Source organism: Mytilus galloprovincialis, chromosome 7, assembly GCF_965363235.1.
Source record: "Mytilus galloprovincialis chromosome 7, xbMytGall1.hap1.1, whole genome shotgun sequence".
Lineage (NCBI taxonomy): Eukaryota > Metazoa > Mollusca > Bivalvia > Mytilida > Mytilidae > Mytilus > Mytilus galloprovincialis.
In genome coordinates, this window is record NC_134844.1 from 74624492 (window position 1) to 74639202 (window position 14711).

A 14711-nucleotide genomic window follows, 5' to 3' on the forward strand; every position below is an offset into this window, starting at 1 on the left:
ATGTTAGATAGCATATTCAATTTGTCCATTATTGAAGAAATTATATTGAGCTTTCTGATATTATAAAGCACACTGTTTCTATTTTGCATCAGTCAACGTTGTGGAATATGGAAGTAAATGAAATAACAATTAATATGTTGTTTTTGTCTAGGATACAATAGATAGTATCTATGAAATTCTAACAATATCAAATGACGATTTTGATACAAATATGTTCGGAAATTCATAATGTGACAATTATAGTTTATTTATGAGTTCAATACAGAATATATTGCCCAAAGAAGTATATCAACCTCGGACTTCGTCCTCAGTCAATGTACTTCTTTTTGGACAATTTGTCCTTACATTATTAATTCGTATATTTTAATAAATTTTATTCGTTTAGGAATAGTCATATGTTTAACTATATTTTGAAAGGTAGAGAGAAACGGAGGATAGGAAAAAGCATATTGCACGGTTAATTTTAGAATATCTTAAATCCGATATACTTTGTGACGTCATTTAATGAATTTCTGGATATTGTTAAACGAATTGCCTTTTGATTTTTGATTTTCCTTTTTGAATTTTCCTCGGAGTTCAGTATTTTTGTGTTTTTACTTTTTGATCGATTATTTGACGAAAAAAAATTTCAAATACATAAGATGTCAAACAAACAAACAAAAATGAAATAACAACTAACATTTTTTTATTGTCAAGGAGACAACATGATATCTATAAAACTCCTACAAAATCAAATGACGATTTTGATACAAATATGGTCGGAAATTATTAATATAACAAATATAGCCTTTGTATGAGTCAATACAGGATATATCTATCCAAAGAAGTATATCGATCTCGCACTTCGTCCTCAGTCAACATACTTCTTTCTGGTTAATATATCTTTGTATCGACCTCATTCGAAGGCTGAATTTGTATAGTATCGACCTTAAACACAAGCTATAATTGTATGATATTTTAGAAACATATCAACTGATTGACGCACTGGGATAACACATATATGTACATGCATTGAATGACTTGTTTACTTTCAATTTATCTATTTTTTGTACATGCATATCTAATTACTTGTTTCTTATTTCTTTACACTTTTTACCTGCAGTTGTAACACATTTTTGTTTGATTGTTGTGTGTTTTATGTTTAATATAATGGCATAAGTGGAATTGATTTTGAAAGTATTTTGGTTTTTCTATTTCATCATTTCTAATTATGGTTGACCAATTTATTGATTGTCAAAATAATTATGTCACCTGAATTTTCGTTTTAATTGTTACTTAATATATAAATATAGATAGATGTTGGCATAAATTGAAAACGTAAACAGCAATGCTGTCTGCTCTTTAAACTAGCGAATGATCGATCAAACTTTGTTAAATACCATTTTCTGAATATGACATGATTCATACAAACTTATGTGTATTTTATTTGTAAGAAAATATAGGTTACAAAGAATCATGGCGAAAAATATAAACTGTTGTTTTGCATTTATGTGGATTATTTTATTTGGACAAGGTAAGTTACTATTTGGAACACACTCAGATTGAAAAACAAAGACACATTAGATTTCTTTTTCTGTTTTCTAACACAAAAGATATAATATAAAGTTCTCAAATATAACAAAAACATAAATGCGATATCAGTATTAGATTTCAACATACAAAACGAAATAGTCCAGAATACACAATAGTGTCGCGATAAATTGCTAAATAAATTCATTTAATGTAAAATACCGTCATGTATCAAATAGTATTTTTTTTTGACACCGTTAAGGTCAAACTGGTTACAATTTTACCGAGAATCATCAAAACCAGTCGATTTGTTTAATCGTCTAAATGAAAATGTATATTTTATCGTCATGAACCAAAAATAACTATGGACGTCATCGGCAAAAAATGTCACCATTATTCGCCATGATGGTACCCCCGTCACTACCTATAATATATATTATATTAATATATTACAGTTGCTTGTACAATGTTGTATATACAATTTTCATCCATTTGTATAGCATTCTATTCTACTATTTTAATTATAGTGAAGTGCATGGTGGACACTCTTCTATAATAATTATTTTTTTCTGATAGATTTGATTTTAGTAGGCTTTTCTCTTGAACTGAATTTTAATGTGCGTATTGTTATGCGTTTACTTTACTACATTGGTTAGAGGTATAGGGGGAGGGTTGAGATCTCACAAACATGTTTAACCCCGCCGCATTTTTGCGCCTGTCCCAAGTCAGGAGCCTCTGGCCTTTGTTAGTCTTGCATTATTTTAATTTTAGTTTCTTGTGTACAATTTGGAAATTAGTATGGCGTTCATTATCACTGGACTAGTATATATTTGTTTAGGGGCCAGCTGAAGGACGCCTCCGGGTGCGGGAATTTCTCGCTACATTGAAGACCTGTTGGTGACCCTCTGCTGTTGTTTTTTTATTTGGGCGGGTTGTTGTCTCTTTGACACATTCCCCATTTCCATTCTTCTCAATTTTATTCATCTTTACTGTTGCAGAGATAACGGTCTTTGAGAAAGAGCGTAGACCAAACACTATGCATAGGAGATTGCAAGTTATTGAGATATTCCTCCGCATGCATTAACACACTTTTTTTCTGTACGTGTTCAGAGATATATATTTCTAACAACAAAACATTTTCATATTATTGATGTATGTTCTTTAAAAATATCCATTGAACAAATGAATTTATAACAAGCGATGATGAATGTTATTTTGCTCTCCATAATGTATGGGTATTTACCATGTACAATCCCACCACGAAAATTAAGTGAATGAAGTTACAATTTAATTAAATTGTCCGTTCTCTAAACTAAACATTTAAGAAAATCAGTTTCTTAATTCTGACACTTTAATTGGAGTTATTGACCAAGCAAGTCGCTTTCTATGAATTAATCTGCACTGATCAGGTGTTTTAATTTGACCTGAACGACGTAGGAGTTCGGTTTACATGCCTCAGACCACAAATAATTCCCTTTGTTCGCGGTTTTTAGTTCCCAATTAGTATATGGGGTATTTCCTCCTTAGTAATATGTCTACTGTTGTTTTTTTATTTTTATTTTTACTATTCAAGTAGTCCTGATCAGTTGCATATATATTGAAATAAAATAAAACATGGGGGGAAAGTAATTTTTGAAAGTGAAAGAAGTGATTTGGCCGAAATGAAAGTAGGGTAAACATTAACTTTCATTATTAATTCAAGATTCAAATCGTAGCATTGGCATGTTAATAGGGCTCTTAAAAGCACTGATGAGTTGCCCTGGGACAAGCATATTTTATTAGACTATTAATGGTCAATAAGCAGTTCAACTTATTTCATGATTGAAACGGTGCAATTTGACATTAACCAAACAAAGCATTGTTGATATGTAAAGTCAATGCACTATTATTGTCTATGACGACTCTAGTTCTATACTTATCAAAGAGTTATATAACATTGTATTTGTTAATAATTAAGGTGGATCCCTACAGATAAAGCAATGTTTTTTTTCCCCATTGAATTTGTCTTATGAAATTTGAGTTAAAAGAAATATGTCACCAGACTCGTTTCCATGGTAACGGTCACCAAAGTTGGTACATCACGTGTATGCATAAATACATACCTGATGTAGAAACTCTGGATTTTGTTCAAGCCTTTGAAAGTATTTTGAAAGGTTTGTTCTTCATTTTATTACAAAATTATTTTTTTAAATGTAAATCTAACACAAATAATTGCAGTTTTATTCATTTCCATTGATTTCGGCTCCAATTTTATCAACACTGCTCCACAAAAAAAACACAGATTTTGTTAAAATTTCTATTTTTCTTAAAATTCCAAAAAAATGGTCCAATGAATATTTTTTTTAAATTTGACACAAGATGGTCATAACAATGAGCTTTAAAAAGAAAAAAAAGAAAAATATGGGTCACCAGACTATTTTTTGCCCGAAAAACGTTTTTGTGACCCCTAACGAACAGTGATCAACAGCAATTTTTTGTATATCTTTCATCATCGGTGATCAAAGTGTGACATATGTTGTCATATCCTTTGTTAAACTAACACAGAATAATAAAGTTTCACAAGGCAATCAAATGAAAAAAATTTTGGTTTCTATGAACAACGGTCATAATGGCAACAGGACATGAAGTTGGAAAATTCAAGTTTTTGCATTGTTCTGATGTGCAAGAGTTACAACCTAACAGACAATAGCAGATCAAATACCATGATTTCAATGCAACAACACATGGCTTCCATGTAAATGTAAACAAATATGATGATACATTGTAATGCAGCTTATATTAGCATTACTGTGGTCTTAAATGAGCAAAATAAATTACTCAGAAGTTAGCGAAAATCACCAAATATTTTTTTTTTAAATTATCGACTCATAGGTAACAGGAAAACATAAAAATGATGAAATTATTACTTGTTCAAAGGTTTTTCAACTTTCTTTATTTTGAATGCCTCAATAATCAAGCAAACATATAACTGTTATATTTAAAAATATGTAAATAATTTACTCCAGACCTCTGATTCAGTCAAGTACTGATTGATAGTCATAGCATAATTAGAGTTCACTTTGTTCTCAGTTAAAATTGTCAATCCTTCCATATTGAATAGTACATTTTGCTCTCATTCAATTATATCATATTACTATTAGTGGCAATTCTTTTCTTTTAAAATCTTTGTTTTCTGGATATCAGTTTGCCTCTCTTATTTCTTATTCATACTTTCCCAAATTTTCGGCGTAACTTTTCATGGGGAACATTATGATGCTGCATTAACCTGAAAGTTTAATTTATTTATTTGTAATGCAAAGTTGTAATGTATACTAATAAACTACTAAAACTATATAATTGTCGAGATTACCGCGGGATTACGACGTTCCTAAGTTTGTAGATCTTTGTACATTACCATTGGCGACGTTGGCGACTTCAGTGACGTCGCCGTGGCTCTTTGAGTTGTTATTAAAAGTTATGGCTGAACAGACGTATTTGTTTATATTAGCGAAAATATCCTACTTTTAACCTCCACATTTATGGTACCGTGACCAAAGGATTTAAGCAAGCTCAAATCGATAAGATCCGGGAACAGAAGTGCTGTTACAAAACTTTTTCGGAAGATAGATGCAGCGAAGCAAGACACAGATTTCGATCCAGAAGAATTGACAGCAACATTTGAAAACCTTCTTCAGAAGCAAAAAATACTGAACAATTTGAACGAGCAGATACTCAACCTAGCGGAAGCAGAAGATATTGAAAGTGAAATTATAGATTCAGATGAGTATTGCATAACGTTAGAAACCAAAATCAGACACATTAGAAATTTTGTTAGATATACTCATACCACACCAAAGACACGTCAGAGTGAAACTTCATCCCAGATATTAAATGTTGACTCTCAACAGTTCGTCTCAGCAAACCTCACAGAAAACTCATGCACGCAGTCGTCACAAAATCCGTTCTCTCAAGCTAGTAACCCAGTGAGTACTAATATAAATTCGTATACATCCGCAAGCAGTCAGAATCACTACTTACCAAAACTCTCACTTCCAATATTCACAGGGAATATATTAGAGTGGCAAAATTTCTGGGATTCGTATGAATGCGCCATACATTTAAACCCTTCATTGACCGATGTCCATAAATTTAATTACCTCAAAGCGCAGTTACAAAATGAAGCTTTACGCACCATAGCTGGTTTTGCGCTCACCAATGCAAACTATGCGGACGCCATTATTCTATTAAAGGAAAGATTCGGACAAACACACAAAATCACGCAAGCATACATACAAGCATTATTAGACATTACGTCACCACGAAATCATCTTATTAGTTTGAGACAATTCTATGATCAAATGGAATCTTTGGGCCAGTCACAAGACTCGTATGGAACATTACTTGTACCAATTTTTTTGAAAAAATTACCGAGAGAAATTAAAAAAAAACTTGCCCGTGAACATGGAACAGAACACTGGTCATTACGAGACCTCCGGAAAAGTATTTGCAATGAAATTAACATAATTGATGCGGGACAATTTACCAAGTACATCATCTTTCTTTACCGGAACTAAATCAACAAAACCCCGCCAAAATCAAGCTCTAAATACAAGAAATATACGCCAGAATTTAGACACTAAACCTTGTGTATTCTGCCGCGATGTACACGCACCAGCGCATTGCGCGAACATATCGGATCCAGCAGCACACATGAACATTGTAAAACGGGAGAAATTGTGTTTCAACTGCCTTGGAACACATCGTATACATGAATGTAAGTCAAAACACTTATGCCGAAATTGCAACAAAAGACATCACACAAGTATGTGTACTGTACGCCAATTTAACAACAAGAACTACGATAATGACAGAAGTAGACAAAGCGTGCAAAATACAAATTACAGCCAACAGCATATGAATTTTCATGGTAACAATGGACAAGCTATTCAGACATCTGTACATTTGGTAAATGACACGAATCAGAAGGAGGAGGACACGTCAATTTTATATTCATCGTCAGTCGAGGTACGTACAAATGTTCTTTTAAAAACTGCAGTAGCACCTGTATGGTCAGACCACTCATGTAGAGACACCCATATACTTTTTGACGAGGGAGCACAGAGATCATTTGTGACTGAAGTTTTAGCAAGAAAACTTAATTTACAGTCAGAGGGATCTGAAAATCTACAGTTATCATCATTTGGAGATAGAAACAAAAACGTAAGACATTTAGATAAATCGACAGTGTCCGTAGAAACAGATGCAGGACAGAAAATACCGATAAACGTTCTAATTGTACCAATGATTGCCGTACCTTTACAGAACAATATTCGCCACATCAACAGAGGACTGAATTATATGATCATACGGGGGAATGGTCCAACCGCCGTGAGGTCAAAGTTAGGTTTTTTACTTTCCGGTCCAGTAAGCGACAAGAGGGATAACTCATTGATGGGTACTAGCATTTTTAATATTCTTATTTCTCATAAAACGGAAGAGCATGATATAGAAACATTTTGGAGATTGGAATCTATTGGTATTAACTCAAAGGAAACAGACGAAGACGATACGGATTTTTTGGAAACATATCAAGACACTTCGATTGAACTCAGAGGTAATAAATACTTTGCAAAGTTGCCATGGAAACAGGAACATGACGAACTACCATCAAACTATACAGTCACAAGAAGAAGAACAAAGAACGTTATTAAGAAACTTAGTCAAGATCCTGAACTACTAAAGAAGTATGGAGATATAATCGCCGAACAGGAACGCAGAGGATTTGTTGAGACAGTAGATGAAAAAGAACAAAAAGGCGGGAAAATTCATCACATCCCACACCACCCTATACACAAGGAATCTAGCACAACGAATACTATACGAATAGTATACGACTGCAGTTGTCGTCAACCACCAAGTCATCCAAGTCTAAATGATTGTCTTATGGACACACCACCAAAATTAAATGATTTGACAAAACTCCTAGTACAGTTTAGAGCCAACCAGTTTGCTACATGTACTGATATTGAGAAAGCTTTCTTACATGTTGGATTTAGCGAAGAAGATAGAGATGTTACCCGATTTTTATGGCTTAGTGACCCTACAAATCCAGGAAGTCAGCTGAAAACTTATAGGTTCAAAGCAGTGTTATTTAGAGCGACGTCTTCGCCCTTTATACTCAACGCCACAATACAGAAACATTTGAAACAATTCGGAAACAGTGAAACAGCTAAAATTCTAGAAAGAGATATTTACGTTGATAACATATTGTCTAGTATGAACAAAGAGAAAGATTTACTTACGTATTTCAAAGAAGCAAGAAGCTTGATGGCTTGAGCTGGATTCAACTTAAGATCATGGAGTTCAAACAGTGCTAAATTACTAGAATTAGCTAAAGAAGAAAACGTCCTAGATACGGATAAGTATACCAAAATACTTGGAATGTTGTGGAACAGTCGTAGCGACGAGATTTTGTACCCTAAGCGTGATATTCCTACACCAGAACTACTTCAACATGTTACTAAACGAGAAGTTTTGAAATATTCTTCAAAGATTTATGATCCACTAGGCTTACTTAGTCCGGTTACAATTAGAGCGAAAATCCTGATACAAGAGTTATGGAAACGTGGATTAGATTGGGACGAACTAATACCAGATAATTTAAAGACTACGTGGATAGATTTTACCAAAGATTTGGAAAAGGCAATACAATTCACTATTCCTCGATATTATTTTAGCAAGCCATCAACATCAACAGAATTAGTACTTCATGTATTTACAGACGCAAGTCCAAAGGCGTACGGAGCAGTGCTCAGCTTATTTGAGTAACGAAAACGAAACAACTTTAGTAATGGCGAAAACCAGAGTAGCACCAGTTAAATGCTTAACCCTCCCATAACTTGAACTTATGGCAGCAATCATCGGCGCACGACTAGCTGCACATCTTCATTCAACACTTAATTATCCAAAAATTGTATTTTGGTCAGATAGCAGAATCGTTCTTCATTGGCTAACATCTACGAAGACTTTGAAACGTTTTATAGCTAATCGAGTGAAGAAAATAACAGAATTGAAGCATCCATACAAATGGCGGTATTGCCCTACTGATAACAGCCCGGCAGATCTTCTTACAAGAGGACTTACAATTGAACAATTTGACCAGAGTATACTTTGGCGGAAAGGACCACATTGGTTAACAGATAGTACAAAATGGCCAGAACTAAATAGTGCAACAAACACCGTTTTGACGTCACTGGTAGATGACAGAGAAAATGAAGAGGAATTGGACAACTTGAATATGACGCACCAAAATAGTCTAAGCAGTATAAAAAACATATTGGATATTTCGAACTATGGATCTTACATGAAGTTATTACGTATTACCGCGTATGTCATCCGTTTTATACGCAACTGTAGACGGGATAGGATTTCCAGAAAAGGCGGACCACTGGAGGTCAATGAATTCAAACAGCAGTAAATACTTGGATTCTAGATTGTCAAGAGTCTACGTATACAGATGAAATATCATACCTGAGAGGAGCACAACACAGAAACACAAATAAAGTACCCAGAGTCCGACAATTGGGACTTTTCTTAGACGAAACCGGTCTTATTAGATGTAACGGGAGAATACACAACGCACCAATACCAGAATCAGCGAAATTTCCGTACCTTATACCGGCAAATCATCCGTTAACTAGACTAATTGTATTGGACGCACACGAAAAATTACTGCATAGTAGAATGAATGCTACAGTCACCTATAGTAGACAAACGTTTTGGATACCAACTATTCGACAGTATGCAAAGAAATTACTCCACAAATGCGTTATTTGCCGCAAAGTGAATGGACAATCGTACGTTGCACCAGACCCACCACCTTTACCGAAAATCAGATTACAGGAAGCACCCCCCTTTACAGTCACAGGAGTGGACTTTACAGGAGCATTACTTGTAAGAGACGAAAATAGAATTTTAACAAAAGCGTATATATGCCTGTTTACCTGTGCTTCTACCAGAGCCGTTCATCTAGAGGTGGTACTGAACCTAACCGAACATTCGTTTGTTCAAGCTTTTAGGCGTTTCGTAAGCCGCAAATCAATACCTAAGACACTTATATCAGATAATGCAACTACTTTCATCGCAGGAGCAGAGGAACTAAAAAGATTATGTGAATCGGCAACACTAAAAGAAACGTTGTCTACACGAGGAATAGAATGGAAATTCATACCAAAACGCGCACCGTGGTATGGTGGATTCTGGGAGAGACTTATTGCGCTTACAAAGACAAGCTTGAAAAAGACACTTGGACGAACTCAAGTTAGTATGGAAACTCTACAGACTGTCGTGACAGAAATAGAAAGAATTTTAAATGACAGGCCAATTACATATTTTTCATCAGATATCAGAGATAGCGAGACGTTAACCCCAGCTCATCTTTTGTATGGTAGAAGAATATCAACGCTGCCATATCCGCAAATAGACATAGAGGAGTTCAACGATCCAACCTATATAGAACTCAACAAATGTGCACAAAGACAAACTTTATTAATACAACACTTCTGGACCAGATGGAAGTCCGAATACTTAACTTCATTGCGTGAATTTCACAAAACTTTAGGAAAAAACAAACAATCTATTCAAATTGGAGACATAGTTCAAATACATAATGAATCGCCTAGAGTCAATTGGAAACTAGGTATAGTTAATGATATGAAATGTCAGTCTGCACATGTTTTGATTAATTAGATAAACTTTAAACCATTTAGACTTGAGTTCATAATTTTATTTGGAATATACAATTGATTTTTTTCAATTTATATTTATATAAAATGATTGGGAATTCATGTATACTTTTTTTTCTTATAGATCACATACTCATATTTATTTCTTATAAGGTGGAATGAGGGTGGGTGCCCTCCCCTTCTTTATTTGCCTTCATGCATTATCCGGCATTCTACACATCATTCTAGGTCTTTTTAAATGATTTAATATGTAAGGTATCAGACCACTTGGTCTCTAATCACATGCAAAAGATTACTTTATATGAAAATTCTGATTATAAAATAAAGAAAACTAATATTTTGAGTTTGTAAAACATTATTTTTATGAATGAATCATTGTGACTGCATTTGTTTACTTTTTCAATCCTTATTTTATTTATTGTTATATAATTGCTACCAAATAAGTTTTTTCAAAATAATCCTCCCCTTTTGGATGCAAAAATAAAAAGCCCCTTATGTAAAGATGTCTTTGTGTTCATTGCAAAAATTATACATTTTTGGCCAAATTCAAGTCCAGCTTCATACAAAATTTGGGCAGCACTTCCCCTTAAAATAAAGCTTTTTACCCTCAAACCACATCAACCCCAGACCATAATAGAGGGGAATTGAAGTCAGAAAAAGAGAGGTGTGGGGCAGGTTTATTTATTCCACACATGAAACCATACACCTTTTCCACCCAGTAAAATGTGTAAAGAGAATGTATAATAAAGAGAAAATTGAACTCTCTTACCATGTGCAGCTTTTGAATTGATAACAAATTCACCAGTTCCATTTCTTTTTCTCGTTTCTACACTGTTACACCTGTATGACATGCAGGTTACATGCACTGCAGCTACAACGATATGGTATGTACACTCTGAGTATGAACAAAATGCTCCACGGCCTCCACCTACTGGTCCAAGCCTTGAAGGTCGTATTTCCGTTCACAGACAGTATCCGCAGGGGACAGTTTTACATCTTAACGAACATATTCTGCGCTAGTAGGTGATCAGCTAGAGCTAGCCGTCGACCTTCTTTCCAGGTTCCGTCAAACGAAAGATCACTGTCTGTGATCGGACGCCGAATTTCTCCAACATACCCACCCAAAACTTCTTTGAATTCACCTGTCTTACTTTCATAGTTTCAACCAGTAACATACATTTGCCATTCTGCAACAAAACTAGCTTCAACCTAATAAAAAAAAGTGGAAACAAATATATATAAATGAAAGTGCATGCAGTGTTCAAATACTATAGCTACATGTAAAACATATTACATTTAAAATTAACTGGAAACTCAGGCTGTTAACAATGAAATTTGTAATAATAATATGTATAAAGGCTTTCAAAACTAAAAAAAAGGTTTCATTAAATTTGTTGAAATTATACACAGACAGTATCCGCAGGGAACAGTTTTACATCTTAACGAACATCTTTTGCGCTAGTAGGTGATCAGCTAGAGCTAGCCGTCGACCTTCTTTCCAGGTTTCGTCAAACGAAAGATCACTGTCTGTGATCGGACGCCGAATTTCTCCAACATACCCACCCAAAACTTAAAATTTATGAACACGAAATCCAATAAAATCTCCGGGTGGGAAGAAGATTTTGACCCCAGAGGATTTTTCAAATATGAATGTAAGTGTGCATTAAAATTCTTTATTGAACAGCTGGTGACTAATTTGGCCTTCACAAATAGTTTTTATGAACATCCATACATTTTACTTGTTTGATAGGCTATTTTTTTTTTACTGTCTGTATTTTCCGTATGTATAGAAATGTTTGTAGTATGAAAATAAAAAGATGTGGTATAATTGTCAATAAGACAACTCTCCACAGAAGACCATATGACACTGAAATTAACAGCTATATGTCACCGTACAGTCAAATGTTTATAAACGCCCTCAGTCGCAGCGGGTGATATAAAAAATCAACGTTTTAATACTGAAATTGTACATACCCGACCAATGCCCGACTATCACTTCGACCTCTATACGATCAAGCCGATCTGGTCTGGCAGAGATAAGTCTGATATCGAGTATAGTTGATTTGGTCTAGTTAGTCGAGTAAAGATCGTGAATTGGTCGGAATCATCGAAAATGTATTCAATTAGTGGTCGGGTTGGAATCGTGATGGATTCATCAAGCAGTTGTGAATGGTCGAGTTAAGTTCGTTTACAGTCGGATAGCAGTCGGGTATAAGTCGTAAACAGGCCAGATCAAGAATTTTGTTATGCTTGGTCGTAGAAATTTGGACAATTGGGACTTGCGTTGATCTGATCGACAGTATGAACCTAGCTTAAATTGACGTTAAGTATCTTTTTTTTCTAGGATACTCCGATTTGCAATTATTTTTTACAAAAAACATCATATATGGTCAAGATTATCTGTACGTCCAGTTCCGATCCGTCCAAACATTAACGGATGTTACAGTCAACAAATTGATTGTTCAAAAAAACAATTCAGCAACTTTTGCTGACATCTTTGAAACAAATTTTAACAGCATTATGTGGAAAGATAGTAAAATGCAACAACGATTCTGTGTAGAAACATGGAGTGGGGTATGTGCCAATGTTACGGATATGCATATATCCAAAGACAACGTTAACTGTGAAGATACTGGCACATATAGAGGAATTTTAGAACTCTCAGATGGATCAAATATAACAGAACTGGCGCAGTTGGAGGTAAAAGGTACGTGTGTACGAATTTTAAGAATCAAATTTTAATGTAAGTGAATAATCTTTTAAGATTACAGAAGAACTTTATACACTTATAATTTTTTCATCCCGGATCGCCATTTTGTCTTTCATTTATATGATCTATAACAGTCTTAAACGAGTGTCATATCGAACAAATATTGGAGATCCTTTCAGTACTAATGCAAATCTTATTTTCGAACAAAAACGTGTTATCATTCCGAGTAACTAGGTGAATTAAAATCCAACACATATAATTGTTAACAGTAAACCTTATCTAAATTAACGTCCTACAATCTATAATCGATGCATACGTTTGAATTGTTAGACATTTGTTATGATTGGGCTTTTATAGCTCTATGTGGTATCGACTTTGCTCATTGCTGAAGGCAAAACGATTCATTATATGTTCTAACTTTTATTACATTTGAATGTAGATGTCTTATTTGCAATCATCATATTTAATTATTAGCATTGCCTTATCTTTGATGTTCAGGATTTTTAAATGTTTTTTTGTTTAGTTGTGCCTGATAGAATAGAACCAATAGAATTGGTTAGCGGTCAGAATGATTCTTTGCCATTTCGTGTGCATTCTAAACTCGTCCTCCTGTGTACTGGCAGTGTAGGAGATCCACCAACGGACATCCACTGGTGTATCAAACGTTCAACGGAGGGATTTTCAAAACTGTATGATATCCAAGAAGATATCAGCAATGGAATACCGTATCTGGTTGGTTGCCAGTATATCCAGACATCAAACATCACATATGTAGTTTCAAACAAGGACAGCCACACTCTTCTTAGATGCTATGCAGGAGATTCTCACCAATGTAATAACAATCTAATACCGTATGAGGAGTTCTTAGTTAAAAAAGGTATGATTTTACTGTTTTTTAAAAACAGTTTGAAAGATACGAAGCACTACAAAAAACAATAATTAAAAAACTGATAGACATCACTCCAACACAATTTGGGATGAACTCATGTGATCTAGACCAGTCGACAATTTATGTTCCTAACATGACACCCTTTCAACCCAGTATACACCCGCTGATAAGTCTCCTTTAGGGATGTCACAATCGAAGGAAAAGAAGTCGAAATTACAGTTAAGACTTTTGAAACTTATTAGTGGTCACAGATATTTCATAACGGTCAATATATTAGTTGGCTCCGTAATCTGTCTGAATTGGGGACCGTTAATTTTACTAATAGGACGCCTTGAAATAAGCACGAATAAACATACATTTACTGTTGTATCTGTAATATATATGATGTATACAAATTACGGCATTCTTTTGTCTTTTCTTTAAAGTAAAATGATTTTATATGTTTTTATCTGTTTTACACAATTGAATAACGTTTTGTTTGATCTGTTTTAGATTCTACCAATGCTGGAAACAATATTGGTATGATAAACTTATATTTTTTACAGTTTTCATTTCTTGTTAAATTGTCTGGGTTGTACCGTTTGGTGGATACCTAAATGTGTACCGAAACACAAATTGAACTGGGGTGCTCGGGATGGTTTAATAGGGCCTGTTTCACATATGATACCCGTCATGTTGCTTATATGAGTATATACCCGGTGATGATTTAATTCTGTAGATCATATTCAAGGAAAAGAAGACGGCGGATTTTCTACGTCCTCACTCAGCCTTTTGTTCATCACAATCGTCAGTGTTTGAAAATTAGAGGCTGTACTTGCTGTGTTTCATTAGCTTGTAATTGACGCCGACAACATATTTCTTTTTTTTTTAATATGATACA

General features: G+C 34.4%; 1 long non-coding RNA gene across 1 annotated transcript; it reads left to right on the forward strand.

The window, feature by feature from the left end:
- Positions 1 to 1391: 1391 nt before the first annotated feature.
- Positions 1392 to 13604, forward strand: LOC143081951 (uncharacterized). Its single transcript, XR_012980175.1, has 3 exons — positions 1392 to 1513; positions 12577 to 12939; positions 13466 to 13604. It is a non-coding gene; the product is annotated as an uncharacterized LOC143081951 (long non-coding RNA).
- Positions 13605 to 14711: the final 1107 nt, after the last annotated feature.